Source organism: Procambarus clarkii, chromosome 63 (genome assembly GCF_040958095.1).
Source record: "Procambarus clarkii isolate CNS0578487 chromosome 63, FALCON_Pclarkii_2.0, whole genome shotgun sequence".
Lineage (NCBI taxonomy): Eukaryota > Metazoa > Arthropoda > Malacostraca > Decapoda > Cambaridae > Procambarus > Procambarus clarkii.
Genome location: NC_091212.1, coordinates 385,757 through 392,875, shown reverse-complemented (window position 1 = coordinate 392,875; position 7,119 = coordinate 385,757).

Here is a 7,119-nt window from a genome sequence, read left to right as displayed (position 1 = left end):
GCCAACTCCATATAAAGTTCAAATGTAGATTTGATACAGCCCAATGCGCTCAAGCATTTGTACACCAGTTGATTGACAATTGACAGCCGAGAACAAAGAGCCTAGGCTCAAAACTCGCAAGCACTATTAGGTGAGTAAAACTATCCATCTATCCATCCATCGTCCTATCCATCTATCTCTCCTCTGTCAGTCTAGCTATTTATCTAGCTATTCATCTATTCATCCATATGTACATACATCCAGCTATCAATCTATAAATCCTCTTATCTATCCACCCATACATCCATGTCTCTGACCATCTGACCATCTATCCATATATCCATCAATCTATTTGTCTTCCTAGCTTTCTATACATCCATTTATGTATTCATATATGCATCCTTCGATTTATCCTTTTATCTATCAATCCATCTCTCTCTATTTATCTACCAATATATCTATCCATATATTGGTAGCTATTTATCAGTCTTTCCATAGAGGTATCCTTCTATCCACCCATTAATCCATCCATCTATATATATCCGTGCATTTACCTGTCTATCCATTCATCTGTATGTCTATCCATCTATATATCCTTCCATCCATCTATCTATCTATCCATCCATCTATCTATCCATTAATCTATCGATCTACCTATTCCTCTATCCCTGTATCCATATATCTGTTCAGTCATCTATCTATCATTTATATCTATCCATCTAGCTATTCATCTATCAATTAATCTAACCACCCATCTACTGTCTGCTCTTGTTACGAACCCGACTCCATCGTCGGAGCATGGAGCAGCGACGTCAACGCCATCTGTGAGTCTGCTCCCGAAACCCCCACAAAATGGACGACGCCATCTGGTGGTGGCAGTACGATACCTGCAAGAGACTCTAGATTTCTGCCTTGGTCAGCCCGAAGAGTCGCTGTTGCTGACCTCTGGTGAGGTGGCGCCTGGAAATCAACACCATCTTTTGGAATATGAGTAGTATGTCAAGGTCAGAGTCCGTAAGTGGTATTTTTTAGTTCACAAGTACTGACCAGTTTACTGATGACGTGTCTGTATCCACAGAGGCGACGTAGGGCTGCGGTGGTACGAGGACAGTCAGTCTACCCAGGGCAGCCTATTATCTCTCTATTTCATTCTGCTTTACGTGAGCAGTGAGCCGCCGCCGAAGAGGAACTGAGTAGTATCTGCTGTCTGCCTGTGAAGTGGCAGTGACGGAATTCGGCGTATCCCGGGACTGGCTAGAGGAAGAGACGACCAACAGTGAGGTGCTACGGAGGAGTGTAACTAGCTAGTTGCAAGAAGCTCCTGCCAGGGGTTCGCTACCCTTGTATTTGTTCGTGTAGAGACCCAGCAGCACGAGGCTGATGTTCTCTGTCAGCACCAGGCTGGAGAGTGATTGTGGGCGTTCACAAGGAGCACCTTGTGATATTTTAGGTGTTGGTGTTTCCCAGTACTGGTTGAGGACGGTACTGTGTGTTGAGGAAACACGGAAGTTGACAAGGCTACATTGCATAAGCATAGAGGAGCTCTTAGTGTCCTATGAGAGCGACACATGTGTATATATCAGTGTAGTAATACTTCGTTTATGATTCTATTAAGGGGATGGGAAAGTGATGTGTGAATATATTGATAAAAGACGAAGTGTCGTATTCCTTTTAACTCCCCCATGTTATTTTACTTGCATTACCAAGCCAACTCCTTGAAAGCCACTACCGATTTGGGGTCGGATACTAGTACTTTGGTTCTTCCAGCAAAGAACCCGGTTGCGTCTCATAGTGGCTGTAACAGCTCTACTACTGCGGTTTGACGGTAGAGCGAAGGTCTCGCTTCACGCAGGTCGATGTTCATTCCCCGACAGTCAAAGTGGCTGGGCACCATTCCTTCCCCCCGTCCCACCCCAAATCGTTCCCTCTCTCCCGTCTACTGTCTGTCTCTGTCTTCCCCCTCCCTCTGTCTCTGTCAATGTCTCTTTCTTTGTCTGTACCTATCTGTCTGTCAGTCTCTTTCTCTCTCACTACAATGTAGTTATTATTCTCGCCACACTGTAGTTATTATTCCCACAATACTGTAATTATAATTCTCACAACACTAGCTGTTCACTCAGATGTGATGTATCAATAAAAAAATCTGTAGGAGCACTGATGAGGATTCGAACCAATACAGTGGGTGATCCCACGCACACGCCCCAGACAATTCTCTTCTCTCCATCGTCAATTCTAAGCTGACAGTGGACGATATAATCCACCTATACAGTGCTCCACTCCGTTATACAGTGTGATGGCTCGACGTATTACGTGTTTCAGAGTGCCTCCCGCGAAAGATGTGTACACCTGTTGATGGGCCAGGCTGGGGGAGAGTGACACATGTTGTTGGCCAGGCTGGGGGAGAATGACACCTGATGATGGGCCAGGCTGGGGGAGAATGACGCCTGGTGATGGGCCAGGCTGGGGGAGAATGACGCCTGGTGATGGGCCAGGCTGGGGGAGAATGACACCTGGTGATGGGCCAGGCTGGGGGAGAATGACACCTGTTGATGGGCCAGGCTGGGGGAGAATGACACATGTTGTTGGCCAGGCTGGGGGAGAATGACACCTGATGATGGGCCAGGCTGGGGGAGAATGACGCCTGGTGATGGGCCAGGCTGGGGGAGAATGACGCCTGGTGATGGGCCAGGCTGGGGGAGAATGACACCTGATGATGGGCCAGGCTGTGGGAGAATGACGCCTGGTGATGGGCCAGGCTGGGGGAGAATGACGCCTGGTGATGGGCCAGGCTGGGTGAGAATGACACCTGGTGATGGGCCAGGCTGGGTGAGAATGACACCTGGTGATGGGCCAGGCTGGGGGAGAATGACACCTGGCGATGGGCCAGGCTGGGGGAGAATGACACCTGGTGATGGGCCAGGCTGGGGGAGAATGACACCTGGTGATGGGCCAGGCTGGGGGAGAATGACACCTGGTGATGGGCCAGGCTGGGGGAGAATGACGCCTGTTGATGGGCCAGGCTGGGGGAGAATGACACCTGGTGATTGGCCAGGCTGGGGGCGAATGACGCCTGACAAAGCCATTTGAAATGAGACCTCGTTGAAAATAATTGGAATTACTATTGGTTTAACTACTTGTTTAAAGATGTTGGGTCTGCTCCTCAGCAGGACGTTAGATCCCAACAACACACACTGTAGGTATTATTTTCAATACACTGTGCTTATTTTTTCACGATACTAGAGTTATTATTCTCACCACCCTGTAGTAATATTTCTCACCACATTGTAATTATTCTCACCACACAGTATTATTCTCAATACAGTGTGGTCATTATTCTCACCACACTTTACCTATTATTCTCATTTCAATGTAGTTATTTTTTTTCACTACACAGTACCAAATATGCTTATTCATCGTTATCTCCAGTAAAGCATGCAATTTGCGTGTAACTAACTGAACCACAAGCAATTTACTTGCAATCAACTAGAGAGCTTGGATTTTACTCGTAATCACTTGGAAAGAACGTTATTTACATATCACCATGAATGGCATTACTTTATTTGTAACCAGTAGTAAAGCAAGTCAATTTCTTGTAATTAGCAAGAAAGCAGATAATATACTTATAATAAAGAGCAGACCTACAAGCACGGTGTGAGCGTGGCCACCAGAGCAGACCTCCCAGCACGGTGTGAGCGTGGCCACCAGAGCAGACCTCCCAGCACGGTGTGAGCGTGGCCACCAGAGCAGACCTCCCGGCACGGTGTGAGCGTGGCCACCAGAGCAGACCTCCCGGCACGGTGTGAGCGTGGCCACCAGAGCAGACCTCCCAGCACGGTGTGAGCGTGGCCACCAGAGCAGACCTCCCGGCACGGTGTGAGCGTGGCCACCAGAGCAGACCTACCAGCACGGTGTGAGCGTGGCCACCAGAGCAGACCTCCCGGCACGGTGTGAGCGTGGCCACCAGAGCAGACCTCCCAGCACGGTGTGAGCGTGGCCACCAGAGTAGACCTCCCGGCACGGTGTGAGCGTGGCCACCAGAGCAGACCTCCCGGCACGGTGTGAGCGTGGCCACCAGAGCAGACCTCCCAGCACGGTGTGAGAGTGGCCACCAAAGCAGACCTCCCGGCACGGTGTGAGCGTGGCCACCAGAGCAGACCTACCAGCACGGTGTGAGCGTGGCCACCAGAGCAGACCTCCCGGCACGGTGTGAGCGTGGCCACCAGAGCAGACCTCCCGGCACGGTGTGAGCGTGGCCACCAGAGCAGACCTCCGGCACGGTGTGAGCGTGGCCACCAGAGCAGACCTCCCAGCACGGTGTGAGCTTGGCCACCAGAGCAGACCTCCCGGCACGGTGTGAGCGTGGCCACCAGAGCAGACCTCCCAGCACGGTGTGAGCGTGGCCACCAGAGCAGACCTCCCGGCACGGTGTGAGCGTGGCCACCAGAGCAGACCATGATAACCACCACCTGCTGCCACACTCCACCACCACCACCTGCTGCCACACTCCACCACCACCACCACCACCACCTGCTGCCACACTCCACCACCACCACCACCACCTGCTGCCACACTCCACCACCACCACCTGCTGCCACACTCCACCACCACCACCTGCTGCCACACTCCACCACCACCACCACCTGCTGCCACACTCCACCACCACCACCTGCTGCCACACTCCACCACCACCTGCTGCCACACTTCACCACCACCTGCTGCCACACTCCACCACCACCACCACCACCTGCTGCCACACTCCACCACCATAACCACCACCTGCTGCCACACTCCACCACCATAACCACCACCTGCTGCTACACTCCACCACCACCACCACCTGCTGCCACACTCCACCACCACCACCTGCTGCTACACTCCACCACCACCACCACCTGCTACCACACTCCACCACCATAACCACCACCTGCTGCCACACTCCACCACCACCACCACCACCACCTGCTGCCGCACTCCACCACCATAACCACCACCTGCTACCACACTCCACCACCACCACCACCACCTGCTGCTACACTCCACCACCACCACCACCTGCTGCCACACTCCACCACCACCACCACCTGCTGCCACACTCCACCACCACCACCACCACCACCTGCTGCCACACTCCACCACCACCACCTGCTGCCACACTCCACCACCACCACCTGCTGCCACACTCCACCACAACCACCACCACCACCACCTGCTGCCACACTCCACCACCACCACCACCACCTGCTGCCACACTCCACCACCACCACCACCACCACCTGCTGCCACACTCCACCACCACCACCTGCTGCCACACTCCAACACCACCACCTGCTGCCACACTCCACCACCACCACCACCACCACCTGCTGCCACACTCCACCACCATAACCACCACCTGCTGCCACACTCCACCACCATAACCACCACCTGCTGCCACACTCCACCACCACCACCTCCACCACCTGCTGCCACACTCCACCACCACCTGCTGCCACACTCCACCACCACCACCACCACCTGCTGCCACACTCCACCACCACCTGCTGCTACACTCCACCACCACCACCACCACCTGCTGCCACACTCCACCACCATAACCACCACCTGCTGCCACACTCCCACCACCATAACCACCACCTGCTGCTACACTCCACCACCACCACCACCTGCTGCCACACTCCACCACCACCACCACCACCACCTGCTGCCACACTCCACCACCACCACCTGCTGCTACACTCCACCACCACCACCACCACCACCAGCTACCACACTCCACCACCATAACCACCACCTGCTGCCACACTCCACCACCACCACCTGCTGCCGCACTCCACCACCATAACCACCACCTGCTACCACACTCCACCACCACCACCACCTGCTGCTACACTCCACCACCACCACCACCACCACCTGCTGCTACACTCCACCACCACCACCACCACCTGCTGCTACACTCCACCACCACCACCACCTGCTGCTACACTCCACCACCACCACCACCACCACCACCTGCTGCTACACTCCACCACCACCACCACCACCACCTGCTGCCACACTTCACCACCACCACCACCACCTGCTGCTACACTCCACCACCACCATAACCACCACCTGCTGCCACACTCCACCACCACCACCACCACCTGCTGCCACACTCCACCACCACCACCACCTGCTGCCACACTCCACCACCACCACCACCACCTGCTGCTACACTCCACCACCACCATAACCACCACCTGTTGCCACACTCCACCACCACCACCTGCTGCTACACTCCACCACCACCACCACCACCTGCTGCTACACTCCACCACCACCACCACCACCACCTGCTGCCACACTCCACCACCACCACCTGCTGCCACACTCCACCACCACCACCACCTGCTGCTACACTCCACCACCACCACCACCACCTGCTGCTACACTCCACCACCACCACCACCACCTGCTGCTACACTCCACCACCACCACCACCACCACCTGCTGCCACACTCCACCACCACCACCTGCTGCTACACTCCACCACCACCACCACCTGCTGCCACACTCCACCACCACCACCACCACCTGCTGCTACACTCCACCACCACCACCACCACCACCTGCTGCCACACTCCACCACCACCACCACCTGCTGCCACACTCCACCACCACCACCACCTGCTGCCACACTCCACCACCATAACCACCACCTGCTGCCACACTCCACCACCACCACCACCTGCTGCCACACTCCACCACCACCTGCTGCTACACTCCACCACCATGACCACCACCTGCTGCCACACTCCACCACCACCTGCTGCCACACTCCACCACCACCACCTGCTGCCACACTCCACCACCACCTCCACCACCTGCTGCCACACTCCACCACCACCACCACCATCTGCTGCCACACTCCACCACCACCACCACCACCACCTGCTGCCACACTCCACCACCATAACCACCACCTGCTGCCACACTCCACCACCACCACCACCACCACCTGCTGCCACACTCCACCACCATAACCACCACCTGCTGCCACACTCCACCACCATAACCATCACCTGCTGCCACACTCCACCACCACCACCTGCTGCTACACTCCACCACCACCACCACCACCTGCTGCTACACTCCACC